The following is a 17,500-nucleotide window of genomic DNA, read 5'->3' on the forward strand; positions in this document are numbered from 1 at the left end:
TACTATTGGGTGTCGCCGTCTTCTTCTTCGGAGAGTCCCTCTTCGTTGGTTTCTTCCTCTTGTTCCCGTCGTTGCACGGGCACGCACCGGGCCAGTCTTGGACTATGCCTTAGAGTCCGGCCTGCCTGCCCCTCCAGTTGCGTCGATCCTCTTCCTGGCAGTCGCCCTGGCTGCGTTGCGCCTCCCATTTCTCGTAGGGCGTTCCTTCTCTTCTCCTCCTTCGCTTGGAGTACTTTCCTTGCAAACTGACAGAAGTGGGGGTATACGTCTTTTGTTACGTACTCCCGCTTTTCTTCCGGCCAGCGCAGATCGAGTTCTCCCAGTGCATTTCGGAATTCCTGCCTTTCTTCATCGAAGATTGGACAGTCTTCTAAGATGTGATGGGCGGTTTCTATTTCGCCGCATTCACATGTGTCCAATTCGCTGAGGTTGAATGACTTGAGCTTACCGTTGAAATCCCCGTGGCCGCTAATGAACTGTGTCGTGTAGTGGTCGGGTCTCACCCAGCGGTTCTCAAGTCTGTCCTTGATGCTAGCAAAGTAGTCGAAGGTCGTCCTGCCCTTTGGCGTTGTTTGCCAGCGCTCTTGCCACTTATCTAACGCCTCGCCGACAATGGATTTCTCGTCGGGCGCTTCGTCGCGCCTCCTCTTCTTATTGTGGAGTCTTGCCCTGATTTCGACTAGGAGGTCAATAGGAATGACTCCGGCGATAACCTGCAGTGCCTCGGTTGACGTGGTTCTATAGGCCTTGGTCACTCGGAGGAGTGCCATCCTCTGTGACCTTATCAGCTTGCTCCTCGCTTTCCCTTTCAGTAGGTCGCTCCAGCCGGCTGCGGCGTATGTGGTTATCGGCTCGTACAGCCCTCTGTACAGAGTACGCATGGCCGCGTGTCCGAGTCCCCATTTCGCCTTGGCCACCCTCGCGAGGCTGTTGAAGAGTTTTTGACACTTACCTGTTATTGCCTCCACGTGCTTGTTGACTTTTAGCCCTCCTTCGAGGTGCACTCCAAGGTATTTGATTGCCTGCTCCATCCTTATATTCCTGCCGCTAATCTTAATAATCGGTGGCCTCTCCGCGTCCAGCTTACCTTTGACGAGCAGCATCTCCGTTTTCTGTGCCGATAACGTTAGCTTCTTCCTGGTGCACCAGGTAGAGACTCGGGTAACTGCCTCCTGTCCTTTTTCCTGGAGCTCGTTCCTCGTGTTGCCGGCAATTAGAATCACGATGTCGTCCGCGTACGCGATGGGTTCGCACCCAGTCGCGTTTTCCGCTAGCTCAGCCAGCAGGTCATCAAATACGAGATTCCAGAAACTTGGTCCCAGTACCGATCCCTGCGGGCATCCTTTCGTGACGGGCTTGCTCACTGCTTCGTTTTTCCCAGCAATCTGTACGGTTCTTTCGGAGAAGTAGCTCCTTGTTAACCGGTACAGGTTGTCGGGGCATTCTCTTCTTTTGAGCTCGTGCAGCACGTTCGGCCACCAGACGTTGTCGAAGGCTCCTGATATATCGAGTGCTATTGCGAGGACGTACCTCTTCTCGCTCATTTGCTCGATTTTCTCGCGGAGCTTGATGATCGCGTCCACCGTCGATCTTCCGGGGCGAAAGCCATATTGTCTGTCGGAGGAGAGCGCGTGGTCGTGGAAGATAGGTGCCATCCTGGTGGCCATTAGCCTTTCTAGCAGCTTGCCTATCATGGAGAGCAGACAGATTGGCCTGTAGGATTTCGGATTGCTTCTGTCCCGATCCGGTCCCTTGGGTATGGTGATAACATTTGCGACCTTCCACCGTTTGGGGAATATTCCCCAGGCGAGGCAGCCGTTCATGAGCCTTAGGAGCTCCTGGTGTATTCTTCCCCAGGCCCGTTGGATTATTTCGACCTCAATCAGGTCGGGGCCTGGGCACTTCCCCTTCCTCAGCCGTTTCACGGCGTCACTGAGTTCCTCGAAGCTGAATTCAGGGGTGTCTTCTACGTTGGGGGGGTTTGTCGAGTTCCGCCTTATTTCCTTCTGCTCCTCCGTTTCGGTGTCTTCCTCGTCGTCGGGTAGAAGTGCGGACAACATCGCTGCCGCGGTCGTTCGCCAGTTGGAGGTATATCCGAGCGGCGTCTTCAGCGTCGATGTTGTTTCCTCTCCTCTGAGTTTCCTTGCGACTGTTTTGTAAGCGATGCCCCAAGGTTCCCTGTTACCCTCTTTGGTGACAAAGTCCTGCCAGCTCTGGATTTTTGCTCTTGCCAGCATCCTCTTATACTCCTTTCGTGTTGACCTGTACCGCAGCTTCTCCTGCTCCCTCGTAGCGGGGTCCCTGGCCCCCTGATACCTTCTTCTCGCCTGGTAGGTGTTTCTCTTTGCTCTGGTGAGTTCGGGCGTCCACCAGGGTACTGACCTGTAGTACCATTTCTTCTTTGGGATGGCGGTGTCGCAGGCACCTATCAGGGTTGCCTGGAGTTGCCCGGCCATTCTTTCGACGTCCTCTGCCTGCTGGAGGGTTGTTTCTTTGAGTGCCTCCATTTTCTCTGTGAAGGCACTCTGAAATACCTCCCAGTTGGCTTTTCGCGTGTTATAGCGTCTTTCCTGAAGCTGCGGTGTGGTGCTTCTCGTCCCGAAGTCGAGGAGCGTCTCCAGTATCCGGTGGTCACTGGAGGTACCATCTTCGCGTATCCTCCAGCCCTTTACAAGGAGTATTGCCTCTGGGCTCGCCATCGTCACGTCTATGTTTGATCGCCCTCGAGTTGTTTCAAACGTGTGGGGTTGTCCTGGTTGATTCAGGACATGGAGACCGTACTGCGCTATGACTGCCTCTAGGGCCTCGCCTCTGTCGTCGGTGCTCCTGCTGCACCACAGCGGTGATTTTGCGTTCGCATCCAGGCCGATGATGATCCTCTTGCCTCTGAGACACCGTAGTACCTTCTCCAACTGTTGCACGCCGACCTCGATGTTTCCTGTCGGCGGAAAGTACAGGCTTGCCGCGTACACCTCTGTTTCCCCGTCGCTTATCTGCACGCAGGAACAGTGTGTTGTGCAGAGTTCGGCGACCTCGAGGGGCGTTAGGGTCTCTGATTTTATCCCTACGGCCGCCATTGGCGGGTTGTGCTTCGACCCTCTGCAGGCGATCGCGACTCCTGTGCCGAATCCGGGTATTTTCCCATCGACGCTGTATGGTTCTTGCATTAATATTATGTCATCCCCATCGGCGTCCATTTGCGTCCGGATCTCATAAGGAGTTGTTTTGGATCGCTGCATGTTGTGCTGCAGGATCCTTATTTCCCTTTTCCTCCCAAGTCCTCTTCTGTCCCTGCGTTGCTCTTTATACATGTCGGAGATGGAAAAACACCGGAACCTCTCCTTGGATTCTCGGGAATACCGTAATGTCGTAATTTAGATTAAACAAATGTCGCTCCGATTGTTCGAGGTTTATGATAGTGAGCTTGGGCTCGAGGCGACAACCAGTCGCCGAACGTAGCCGCGGTCAAGGGATGAACGTTTTATCTAACAAAGGCACAGAGTAACTCTATACCTCTCCTTTAAAGAAATAGCCGTAGCGACACGTGGCAGTAAATATTTCAAAGGTTTCTGTTCCGTGGCTCGCCACACGCAGATCCTATCCTTCGGGTAAGATGATCTCCAGATGTCAATATACCTCCGCAGTATGTTTAGCTAACTTGAGGACCCGCAATAAATCTTAAGATTTAGTCAAGCAAAGTTCTTCATTTAGACAAACAGTCCTTGTTGCAACTACGGGACGATAGGAGAAGCCTATCTTCCACGAACGATGCCCCCGTCAACAACCTCCCCTCAAGGGCGGCCAGCATCTCTTTCAAAACGCCGATATGGAGATCGACCAATTAGCAACAGCGCTAATTTCCCTCACCTTTGGAACGAAGGCTTTCTTTGACGAATCCGAGGATCTCATGTCCTTAGACCCACCCATTATAGTTTTCCTCGACGGCATCGTCGAGACGGAGAGTTACTCTCCGGTACGATCTCGACGACGATTCAAGTAACTCTCGGATACGTAGTGATTGCCCCATGCATTAACATTGAGTACAACTTAGACGCTAAAGAAGAGTAGAGTTCGTCATCCCGTTGACCGTGGATTCGTTATTGAGCCTAAGATCATTGTCATTAGCTTCTCGAGTATCAAATTATCGCGATTACTTGTCCAATTCCAACATGGTCATGTTTGCACTAGTAAATATCTCCTCTATTGCATAGTGATCACGTCTAGTGTCAATAGGGATTCGTTTACGCCCTTAACCCTAACTCTAATCGTAACGCCAACCCGACATCAGAAGTGGGATCAGTGCCGATTATAACAGTGCTAGAACTTACGACCATCGTGCGCGAGTAACCCAGTCGCTAGTGCAAAATCGAGTGTGAAACCTAACAAGTTTTCGCTACCACGTTTTAACCCTTAAAATCGCACGTTCCGACCCCGCTGCACGGGGCGCAACTGTTAACCTGATTATGAAAGAAAACCATAATCTCAATAACGAGTGGCGAGTCGACTTCTACGTACTGGAAGCATCATCGGTTAGATCAAGTCATCAGGGTGAGTCGTTTCCATTTTTACTCCGATTCGGGAGCCGAGCGTTCACTAATTAAAGAGTCCGTGACCTCGAGATTTCTGGCAAAAGAATGACTGACATATTAGTAATGCGAGGAGCAGGAAATACTTGTATTAAACATACGCCTCCCATTTGTTCATCGCGTGTATTAATGATTTTTACATCGAAGATAATTTCTCATGTCCTTGCTGATAGTTATCTAAAATATGATATCGCGATTAGTTGTGGAACTCTAAGTCTGGGTTTTGACGTAACATTACACAAAATAGCCTCGCTATGTGTAAAACAAAAATAATTAATGTCTGTAAGGAAACCACTGCAAACGAGATCGTCGTTAATGAAGCTGACATTGATGTACATGGTAATAATAAAAGTCGATCAATTTCTCTTCTCGACAAATTCAAAGATTCATTCGTTACGGATTCCCTACGTATTCGCGTAAATACAGGCCGGTTAGAAATACGATTAATTGATCCTAACATCACCGTACGAGGAAGTCCTTATAGATTTAGCGAGGAAGACCGAAGAGCGGTACGTGAGAAAATAAGCGTTTTAATTAAAGCAAAGATCATAAGGCCTAGTAATTCGCCATTCGCGAGCCCTACGTAACTCGTGAAGAAGAACACGGCTCAGATAGATTATGAGTGGATCCCCGAGAACTAAATCAAAGTACCGTCGCGGATCGGTACCCTTTACTCCTTATTGCGGATCAAGTCGCGAGATTGCAAGAGGCGAGATATTTTATTAGCCTGGATATGGCCAGCGGGTTTCACCAAATTCCTACTTATCCTAATTCAGCGGAGTATACAGCGTTCGTTACTCCCGACAGACAATATGAGTAGATAACGATGCCGTTTGAACTGAAGAATTGCGCCGTCCGTCTTTCGGAGGGCCATTCGCAAGGCCCTAGGCGACCTCGCTCATTCGTACGTTGTTATTTATTTCGATAACGTTCTAATTATTGCCGACTCGATAGATCAAGCTTTAGGAAGATTGAACACCGTATTAGATACCCTCGTAAAAGCAGGATTCTCTGTTAACATTGCGAACTGTTCTTTTCTAAAGACATCGGTGCTCTATTTGAGATATGTAATTCATAACGAAGAAGTTCGTCCGAACCCGGGTAAAATACACACCTTAAGCTTTTTACCTGTGCCAACAGCCGTCACACAGTTCAGGCAGTTCATAGGGTTAGCTTCGTACTTCCGAAAGTTCATCCCTAAATTCTCACAGGTGATGAAACCCCTGTATGCGCTCATCTCAAATAACAGAAATATAACTTGGACAGATAGGCACGAGAAAATAAGACAACAGGCAGTTTCCGCCCTGACCGACGCGCCGGTGTTAATGATATTCGACCCCAATTACCCGATAGAACTACATACTGACGCTAGCTCGGAGAGAGTTACGGGGCGATTTTGACGCATCAAGTTGAAGGTAAAGGCAAAGTAATAGAGTATTACAGTAAAAGAACTACCCTCGCAGAATCTAGGTATAATTCCTACGAACTAGAGACGTTAGCAGTCGTAAACGCAGTCGAGCGTTTCCGTCACTATCTACATGGACGGGAATTTCTTGTCGTCACAGATTGCGACTCGTCGAAAGCGTCGAGTAACAAAGTACATTTAAATGACAGGAACCATCGGTGATGGGCCTACTTGCAGACTTTTGTTTTTTTGACATTATGTATCTGGAAAGTAAACGGACAGCCCACGTAGATTTCTTCTCGCGAAACCCCGTAGATTTAGACCACCGTAAAATTGATAAAATTGCGGAGAAAGAAATCAATCTGGCCGAAATATCGGAATACTGGCGATTAGCCGAACAACGTCGTGATTCTCAAACCTTGGGAATCGTCAAGAAATTGCAAAACGATGAGCTCGCGGAAGACATCGCGAATACATACGAATTACGGTCCGGTACTCTTTACCGTAGGATACAAAGAAAAGGCAGGACTCTCTGTTTACCTATAGTCCTAAGAGGTTTTAGATAGTCTGTTATTAACTATGTGCACCAGTCAATTATGCACTTAGGTTGGGAGAAAACGCTCGAGAGACTGTACGAGTATTACTGGTTCGAAGGGATGGCGAAGTACGTTCGCCGATTCATTGAGAACTGTCATGCTTGTCAAGTTTCGAAAGCTAGTTCAGGTAAGATACAAGCCGAACTACATCCTATACCTAAGACCAGCATACCCTGGCATACGGTCCACATGGACATAACAGGCAAGTTGAGTGGTAAAAGCGATTCAAAGGAGTACGTCATTGTTTTGATCGATGTGTTCACTAAATTCGTATACCTGCATCGTACTCGTAAGATAGATTTCCGTAACACCATTAAAGCACTTAAACCCGCTATATTTTATTCGGAAGTCCCTGCCGGATAATAGCAGATCAGGAAAGATGTTCTAAGGGTAATGAATTTCGAGAATTCTGCGAAAGCAAACGAATTAAAGTTCACTCGATAGCGACCGATGATAGAGCTATTAGACAGGTAGAGCGTGTTATGCGTACATTGAAAATACGTTCACGACAGTAGAAACGACCGGGCGGCCGTGGCAAGACGCGATTGGGGAAATACAGCTAGCGTTGAACTGCACCACCAACCGCGTGACTAATTCGAGCCCTTTACAACTACTAATCGGTAGAACAGCGAGACCGTACGACCTATTACTACCCGACAATATCGAAGAAAAGGAAGTCGATATCCCTGATGTAAGACAGCAGGCTGTATAGAACATAGAGAGTAAAGCCCAGTACAACAAAGAAAGATTTTGATAGAAACAAAGCTAAAGTGGTTAGGTTTAACCTCGGCGATTTCGTACTACGCAAAAATGAGAAAAGAAACCAAACCAAGCTAAAGCCAAAATTCAAGGGTCCATTCGTAATAACCGAGATTTTGGAAGGAGATAGATATATTTTAAAAACGCTAGACGGCAAACGATCGTATAAAGACAATCACGACAGATTAAGAAAAATGCCGGACAGTCGCGTTCCCGCTGAGTTGGACGTCGGTAGTGACGGCAATAACAGTGACCACGACGACATGAGCACCTCGATCTCGGAAGATCCTTAGCACAAAGACCGTAGCACCTTACGGAGTATGTTATGAAGCTTGGTAAAGGGGCAAGTGATGTGTTCACGCGCACCATGAGCTATAGAGTTATGAAGCTTGGTAAAGGGGCAAGTGATGTGTTCACGCGCACCATGAGCTATAGTGTTATGAAGCTTGGTAAAGGGGCAAGTGATGTGTTCACGCGCACCATGAGCTATAGAGTTATGAAGCTTGGTAAAGGGGCAAGTGATGTGTTCACGCGCACCATGAGCTATAGTGTTACGAAGTTTGGTGCGGTCGTGCGATCTAGAAAAACGAGATCCATTGGGGCGCGAAATCGAGACTGGTCCATTTCGCCGTTATGACCCGACTGATAACCCACAGGATGCAACTAGCACTTTCAATACTAATTACAACGTTACTAATTCATGTGCTCTTCTATTCCTTTTGTTGTCAAACCTCCGAACAAAATTTTGTTGTTACACTGGACCCTCAGCTTATTTAGACATTAAGTTAAATTGTAGACATGCTAATTGTACCGAACCTAATGTTAGAAAGACTCAATCTTGTAATTGCACCCGAGGACGTGTGATAGTCAGAATGGCCGTGTCGGAGATGGAAAAACACCGGAACCTCTCCTTGGATTCTCGGGAATACCGTAATGTCGTAATTTAGATTAAACAAATGTCGCTCCGATTGTTCGAGGTTTATGATAGTGAGCTTGGGCTCGAGGCGACAACCAGTCGCCGAACGTAGCCGCGGTCAAGGGATGAACGTTTTATCTAACAAAGGCACAGAGTAACTCTATACCTCTCCTTTAAAGAAATAGCCGTAGCGACACGTGGCAGTAAATATTTCAAAGGTTTCTGTTCCGTGGCTCGCCACACGCAGATCCTATCCTTCGGGTAAGATGATCTCCAGATGTCAATATACCTCCGCAGTATGTTTAGCTAACTTGAGGACCCGCAATAAATCTTAAGATTTAGTCAAGCAAAGTTCTTCATTTAGACAAACAGTCCTTGTTGCAACTACGGGACGATAGGAGAAGCCTATCTTCCACGAACGATGCCCCCGTCAACAACCTCCCCTCAAGGGCGGCCAGCATCTCTTTCAAAACGCCGATATGGAGATCGACCAATTAGCAACAGCGCTAATTTCCCTCACCTTTGGAACGAAGGCTTTCTTTGACGAATCCGAGGATCTCATGTCCTTAGACCCACCCATTATAGTTTTCCTCGACGGCATCGTCGAGACGGAGAGTTACTCTCCGGTACGATCTCGACGACGATTCAAGTAACTCTCGGATACGTAGTGATTGCCCCATGCATTAACATTGAGTACAACTTAGACGCTAAAGAAGAGTAGAGTTCGTCATCCCGTTGACCGTGGATTCGTTATTGAGCCTAAGATCATTGTCATTAGCTTCTCGAGTATCAAATTATCGCGATTACTTGTCCAATTCCAACATGGTCATGTTTGCACTAGTAAATATCTCCTCTATTGCATAGTGATCACGTCTAGTGTCAATAGGGATTCGTTTACGCCCTTAACCCTAACTCTAATCGTAACGCCAACCCGACATACATATTGCGTCCTTGCTATTATTGCTTCCAAGGCTTTCGTATACATTGGGCATTTCGCGTTGGAAGCTGCGTGGTCGCCCTTCCTCCCTGCTCTCTTGCAGTTTACGCAGGTGGCGTGCCCATCCTTATCTTTGCACTCTTTAGTGCTGTGCCCACTTTCTGCACAGTGCGCGCAGATTTCGTAGTTAACGCGGCAATATTTTGCCACGTGTCCGTATCCTTGACACTTGTAGCAGCGACTAATTGCTATGTAATCTTTAACTTTGCAGGCATTCCATGAGAGGAAGATCTTACCTTTCAATAGTTTCTCCCTTACCTGGGGGGGCACTTCGATGACCCAGTTCGTCTCCTCTTGATCCTTTCTGCCGGTCCTGAAGCAGAACTTGATGGCTGCAACGTCGTCCTCATTTAGTCTTTCTTGGTTCTGCTTCCTCATGCAGGCCAGGATCTCCTTCTCTGGAATGTCCCTCGGGACGTCGTAGATGATCATCCTGGGGGGTCTCCGCTGCGGCGTGCTAGCTTTTAGTCCAGCCTCCTTTAGTTTCGAGTTCTCGGTGAACTCTTTTAGGCTCTCCGGCTTCGTCGTCTCAACGGCTAGGCCGTTTCCCTTTATTTTCCGGACGGCCGTAACTTGGATTCCTCTCTTGCGGGGATTCACTAGGGTGAACACCGCGTCAAGTGCTTCTTCGCTCGTTTGAATCTCGCCACCTTCTCTTTCCGGTCGAATTATGACCACATTTTTGGGCGGCTTGACCGCCGTCTGCTCGACCTTGTTGCTCGTTATCTTTACTTTTTCGGCGTATGTCGGCTCCCTCTGTTCCTGCTGCGTCGTTCTCAAGACGGCTGTTTCTAGCCGCCTGGTTGCTTTGTTGACGGCGTTCATTATCGCCGTTTCCTTATTCTTCTCATCTCCGGCACTCTGCTCTAGCCTGCCTGTCAGGTAGCTATTATGGAGCAGTAGCTCGTCAACAATGCCCCTCATTTCTTTGAAGTGCCGTAGGATTACTGCGGCGTGTTCCTTGTTTATTTTCCTGGCCGAGTCTAAGCAGAACGCCGTGACCTTCCTCTCTATGTCACTGGCCTGTGCCTTTATATCGGGCACTTGCCGCTTATCCTCCCCGGCCAATCTCTCCTCATCTCTGGGGGGGTTGTTTCTCCCCAGGCTTGCTCTCATCGTCTTCTCTGGTATCCTCGGGCTTGGAGTGGCCTCGTTCTTTTCCATCTGTTTCCTCAGGGGTTGGAGGACCACTCTGGCCTCTGCGCCTGGCGACGAGTGCCCTAGCGTCGGCATCACCGGCTCCTTGCCGCTTCTTGCGGCTGCCGCTGCGGCTGTTCGCTTCCCGGTGGCTATGTCCAGCGGCGTATTGAATCCCCCTCGCGGACTTCAGTTGGCGCTTTGTTCCCGCGAGCACTCCCGCGCTGAGTCCGGCGGCGTGCTCTTCACAGTTCAAAACCCCTGGGTTTGAATTTGAATTTGAATTTGCCGCCTAGCAGCGTGCTCTTGGTTCCCAAGATGCCCGGGCGGCGGCGCTTCGGTCGCTCGACCCAAGATGGCTGCCGCGCGTCCGCTAACCTATCCTCCCGCACGTGGCACTTTGTTTTGCTCTTCTCGCGCTTATTGCGGCAATTTCCACTAAACTTTCGGTGTGCACTATGTTTTTAGCACTCGCACTATCTATTATTTTAGTTTTCGTGCCCGAGATCTTCGATTTTCGCGTTTTTGTCCGCCACGTGGCCTAACCTCACTTCGCGCACGCGGCACTTTCTTTTGTTTTTCCGCGCTTATTGCGGCAATTTTCACTAAACTTTCGGTGTGCACTATGTTTTTTTAGCACTCGCACTACCTATTATTTTAGTTTCGTGCCCGAGATCTTCGATTTACGCGTTTTTGTCCGCCACGTGGCCTAACCTCGCTTCGCACACGCGGCACTTTCTTTGCTTTTTCCGCGCTTATTGCGGAAATCTCCACTAATATTTTTGCATGCACTTTATTTTAAGCACTAACTCTGCCTATTGAATTATTTTTCGCTCCCGAGATCATTGATTTTTCGGTTTTTTTTCCTATCCGTCGCGTCAGCTAACCTCACTTTTCGCACGTGGCGATTTACATTAGCTTTTTTCGCTCTGAATTCGGCGATCTCCACGATTCTTTTTAACTACACGTTTTCCTCGGCACTCCCACTTTGCTTTAAATTAGTTTTTACGCCCGAACTTTTTAATTTGCCCGGTTTTTTCGTTTATAGACTGCGGAGCGACGTGCACGCGTCCGTCCCACTTGCCGCCATCTTGGAAACTAGTAGATAGGGACATACATATATGCAATTTTTGGTAACGGGTACTTTCCCAGACTTTTTGTCCATACAGTAACCCGGGTCCCCTGGACCAATTGGGGTTGGGTAAACGCCCAACCATCGCGCAAGGCACACAGTGCCCTGCTTCCTGGATTAGCTAGGCCTGCAGGGGCTGTCGCTCGTCTCAGGTCGAACGGGGCCCTTTCTAAGCCCTACCGTCTACCGGGACGGTACCGGAGCAGTTGGGACGCTGCTCACACGCCGTAGACCATTCGGTGTAGGACGAACACCTTAACTCGGCCCTCTTGCCAGCATCTTGGCCATCAACCACTGCCACCACGAGTCCATACCCATTTTTGGCCGAGCAGAGGGGTCGCTACTCCCTCCGGGCTATAACTCGACCCGCCCGTGGTACCAGCCTAAGTCGCTGGTGGGACTATCGTGTGGATGTACGGCCACGTCACTACCGGCCCGGCGTCCTGCTAACCGAGCTCGGCAGACCCAGATGGGACTCACGTAAGCGGGGCTTACAGGGCGCCTACAAACCCTGAACTTTCCCCGACGGTCCCACCCTTGGCATCAGGATCGTGGGTGCGCTACTACCCAAGGCCCCTTGGAGAGAGTGAGGCTGCCTCTCTCCGCCGGCAACCTTCCTTGCGGTGTACATAGGGACTCACGTAACGGGACGCTTGTCCCGACGGTCCCCCTGGCTGCGGGAACGTGGGTTTGCCAGCCCCCATAGGCTCGCAAAGCGAGCCCTCCCTGCGGGAAGTAGATAGGGACATACATACATACATATACATATATGCAATTTTTGGTAACGGGTACTTTCCCAGACTTTTTGTCCATACAGTAACCCGGGTCCCCTGGACCAATTGGGGTTGGGTAAACGCCCAACCATCGCGCAAGGCACACAGTGCCCTGCTTCCTGGATTAGCTAGGCCTGCAGGGGCTGTCGCTCGTCTCAGGTCGAACGGGGCCCTTTCTAAGCCCTACCGTCTACCGGGACGGTACCGGAGCAGTTGGGACGCTGCTCACACGCCGTAGACCATTCGGTGTAGGACGAACACCTTAACTCGGCCCTCTTGCCAGCATCTTGGCCATCAACCACTGCCACCACGAGTCCATACCCATTTTTGGCCGAGCAGAGGGGTCGCTACTCCCTCCGGGCTATAACTCGACCCGCCCGTGATACCAGCCTAAGTCGCTGGTGGGACTATCGTGTGGATGTACGGCCACGTCACTACCGGCCCGGCGTCCTGCTAACCGAGCTCGGCAGACCCAGATGGGACTCACGTAAGCGGGGCTTACAGGGCGCCTACAAACCCTGAACTTTCCCCGACGGTCCCACCCTTGGCATCAGGATCGTGGGTGCGCTACTACCCAAGGCCCCTTGGAGAGAGTGAGGCTGCCTCTCTCCGCCGGCAACCTTCCTTGCGGTGTACATAGGGACTCACGTAACGGGACGCTTGTCCCGACGGTCCCCCTGGCTGCGGGAACGTGGGTTTGCCAGCCCCCATAGGCTCGCAAAGCGAGCCCTCCCTGCGGAGAGTAGATAGGGACAGAGGGAATCTCGTTAATCCATTCATGCGCGTCACTAATTAGATGACGAGGCATTTGGCTACAATCTATGTCTTATTACAAGTACACACTTCCGAGGTACCCCCTCGTAAGGTTCTAAAATTTTATGTTACCTCAATTGATTGAACAATTTCTGGTAACACTTGACAACGGACAAACGAAGATTTGTGTATATAATAAATAATAATAGAATAATTTCATATGTACAATTTGAGTATTGAGTAAATAAATAAATAAATAACATGTAAGACGTAGACATATCTGGGATGTTTATTTCTTTTTTGGTTAATAATCGTTTCGAGTTTTTAATCATCGATAAATATATTGCACAGCTCTATTGAGCTTCTTAATACATTTAAAAGCATTGTCTTGATATCGCTGTTGGCGATTCCCAACCGCTTGAGGACTTTTTCAGTATTAGGCGTGATAGTGCCTCTACTGCCCAAGACCACCGGGAGAATCTCTCCTCCTTTGGCGTTAAATATTTCCTTTAATGCCCTTAGGCATGGCCGATACTTTTCTACTTTCTCTTTTTCGGCTAAGGCCAGGTAGTTTTTGTTCTCGTAGCGGACAGTTACGTCGACCACGAGAACCCTTTCCTCGTTTTTGATTACGAGGTCCGGTTTGAATAAACTGCCCTCGGCCTTAATCGTCGGCTCTACAAATACTTCATTCTTTTTGTTATTTTTCAATTTTTCTTCGAGGAGAGATTTGACCTCGTCGTGCCTCTTGATTCTTAAGCCTTTGGTGTGCTGACACAGCCCAAGTATGTGTCCAAGGGTCTCGGGCTGGGCTCTACATCTTCGACATGTTATATCAATGTTTTTGTCGGCCCGTGCCAGCACCGATCTTGTACCAAAGGTGTTAGTTCTCAATCGAAGGGCATCGATGAGTCTCGATGGCTTGAGCAGACTATGGTCCTCAAGCCACAAGTTGCCAGTATGGTTTTTAATGAAATCAGGGACGCCTTGTCCCTGGCATTTTAGATCAGCCCATTGGCTGATATGCTCTTTCCTTAAACGTTTGCGAGCTTTCTCAATATCCTCCAAGGAGGCTGGCCAATTGATCCGCAAGGAGTTGGCCGTTTGCTTTAGCTTTTTATTGGCTGCTTCGTCGATAAGGCCAGCGACTGCTGGATCGATCGAGTTAGCGATCTTTATTGCACTCTTTAGGATACCGAGTTTGATTATGTGTTCAAATCTCGGTATTCCCAATCCTCCACAGGCCTTTGGAGTGTAAAAGAAGCCTGTGGCAGTGGAAGGCATGAGGTGTAGAATAATTTTAATTTCCTGTCTGACCTCGCTGTCTAGTAGTTTGAGTACGGTATCACTTGGCGGACTTACAAGTAGATGGTAAATATAGCGAGGGAAGATGTATTTAGTTAGAAGTTCCAGCTTCTGGCCCGGCTTAAGGGAGAGTTTCCTCACCCTTTTCACCACGCTCAGAAGTTCTGGAACAATAACACCACAATGGACGCCTTTCCAGGGACCGATTTTGGCGCCCAGGTATTTGAAAGCCTCATCGGGATCTACGTTGGGCATTAATTGATTCCCGAATTTAAGTCCTGGTTCTTTAATGAACCAGGTATCTTTTTTGGCCACAACCTCGAAGGTTTGGCATTTTTCAATTGAGAGATTCATTTGGAGGCTTAACAAATAGTCGGCAAGGATGTCTACTTGGTGTTGCGCTTCCCTCGCGTCCGCTCCAAGTAATACAATATCGTCAGCGAAGGCCAGAACTGAGACTTTTCGATTCTGACTAACATTGATTCCACTAGTTTGTGTCTCAATTTCATCCAGCAGTGGCTCTAGGCATAAATTAAAAAGTAAGGGCGATAGGGGGTCGCCTTGCTTAACTCCTCGGCGGATCATGATCTCGACCCCGCCATCTTTAGTTTTAATAGTAGTTTTGATATTATTATACATTTCGTCAATTAAGTCGACGATAGGGGCGGGCACACCCTTTTTTGCCAGACAAGGTTTTAAAGCTACATGAGGCACTGTATCGAAAGCTTTTGAGATATCCACAATAGTGAATATCCCACCGCTATTTATTTTGCTATAGTTTAGGGCTGAATTAAACAATTCGATATTAATTTTACATCCGTTTTCGGATGTAAAGCCCTTTTGTCTCATATTCAATACAGCGCCTTTTCTTATCCTCCCGTCGATAATGGAGGAGAAGATTCGGCCTAAAATCGGACTAATAGTAATGGGTCTCCAGTTCTCGACCGAGCTGCTTGGCTTATTTAATTTAGGAATGAGAGTTGTTCTATTCTCCTTCCATACGGAGGGAAAATAAGAGTAATATAATAGTATATTGTAAATTTTTGCCATTATGATAGGCAGGCCGGGGATGGTTAAATGATCACTTTGCAATCCATCCGGTCCTGCTGCAGCTTTCTTTCTAATTTTGCCGATTCTCTCCCCCACATCCTCAGCCGTTATCGGCGGGAAGATCTCGGATAGGGATAGTTTGGGGGCCCTCGTAACTGGAATCGGGACATATGTGGTACCCACTTGTCCCCACAGCTTATCGTAAAGCCCCCTCACTTCCTCAGATCCGGGAGGTTGCCTGGCTGGTTCGAGATATGCCTGATCATTATTGACCACGGCATCAGCCAGTCTCCTTGGGCACTCATGGAATAACTCCTGGCAACGAGCGTATGAGAATCGCTTCCTGGAGTTTCTATTGTTTCTTTTAGAATTTTTGGCTGCTCTTGGTCTTTTAGTTTTCTTTTTATCCAGTTGGTTTTTAAGTTTATTTATAAGCTCGTATAGAGCTGTGCGTATAAAGTGATCGAGTCTCTCCGTTAGGGATTCTCGATCATCTTGGTACTCATCCCAGATTGACATCAACCGACTGTAAACCTCCTTTAAAATAGGGGGCACCTCGGTTGGCTTACTAATTTCATCTTTAAGTAAGAGCTTCCACTCTTGGGCAAGCTCGCTCTCGTTGCGGCCTACAGGCGAGCCAAAGCTGGCATTGCCTGAACTAACGAGATCGCACCCTCCCTCTGTTGCCAGTGAGGTAGCATCTTGGGGGCTTTCCTCACCAATTAAATTTAATTTTTTTCTTTGATACTTTATTTGGTCGATCGTTTTTGTGGTGAGGAATTTGCTAATTTCTTTATTGGGATGTTTATGGTTTTTAAATATTTCCCAAAGCCCCTTCAAGCGTGCTACCTCTTCTACTTTCCAAGTTTTAGTATTTTCTTCTGGGGGGTCCGCTCCCCTTCTTTTAATATTTCTAACGGCAGGGTGCGCATGCCGTTCGTGGGTGGATAGCCCTCTGCGCGATCCAAAGCTCATGGGACAGGCCTCGCACTGAAACTCTCCTGTCATGGAGGCCTGGCTGCTAGCGCCACCACACTTAGGTATGTGGCATCTAGCCCCATGAAGCTTTGGGAAGCATTTCGCGCAGTTAATACAAGTCCAAAAGATCGGGGCATCCGGGTGGTGTTGTGTTAAATGCCTATCCAGATCCGACAGATTTAGGAAGAAAAGGTTAATTTCCCTTTTCTCACATACTGGACAGGTAACCCGATTGCCCACGAGCGGCACAGTGATTAAACTCATAGCCGGGGACGTAGCTTGGTCGTTATCCGTAGTCCCCTCTGAAGCGGATAAATCCGCCACAGCGCCTCCGGGACTGAGAGGCGCTGCGTCCGAGGCACTATTCATGTTAACATCGAATTTTATAATAAATTTTGAAATCGATATAGTGTTCCAATTGTAAGCCAAATCGTTGTCCGTGGTCGTTCCGGTCGTCAACTGAGTGAAGGAACGAGTTCCAAGTTTACTTTACTATGGGCTCCATTATTCACGGCTCCAAATAGCCGTTACGGAGGACCGTTTAAGATGTTGTCTTTCGCTCCTTCATCGCCACACTCCGTTTAGCCATGCGCCGCCACATCCGGGGGAGTACACCCCTCGCTGATGTGGACATGCGCATGTTACCGGCGGTACCCCGAGGAGGTAGGAGTGTGACTTGGGCAGGCAAGACCAAAATCCTGCCAGTCCCCGAGTAACTATTGACTTAGGAGAGTCATAGTTACTCCCGCCGTTTACCCGCGCTTTTTTGAATTTCTTCACGTTGACATTCAGAGCACTGGGCAGAAATCACATTGCGTCAACACCCTTGGGGGCCATCGCAATGCTTTGTTTTAATTAGACAGTCGGATTCCCCTAGTCCGTGCCAGTTCTGAGCTGAGCGTTGAATGGCGGCCGAAGAGAACGACCGCGACGGTAAAACCGCCACGGAAGCCTCGCAGCAAGGAAGATCCGCGGGAGGCCAAGGCACGGGACCGAGCTCGGATCCGGGGTGCGCGACGATATCCCCCCCGAGAGAGAGATACGCCGCGTCCCGTTCAGCTCGCCCAGGCCCGGCACGTCAGCCAAACCCGCTTCCCGACCAAGCCCGACACG

The sequence above is a fragment of the Bombus affinis genome, unplaced genomic scaffold (assembly GCF_024516045.1).
Source record: "Bombus affinis isolate iyBomAffi1 unplaced genomic scaffold, iyBomAffi1.2 ctg00000082.1, whole genome shotgun sequence".
NCBI lineage: Eukaryota > Metazoa > Arthropoda > Insecta > Hymenoptera > Apidae > Bombus > Bombus affinis.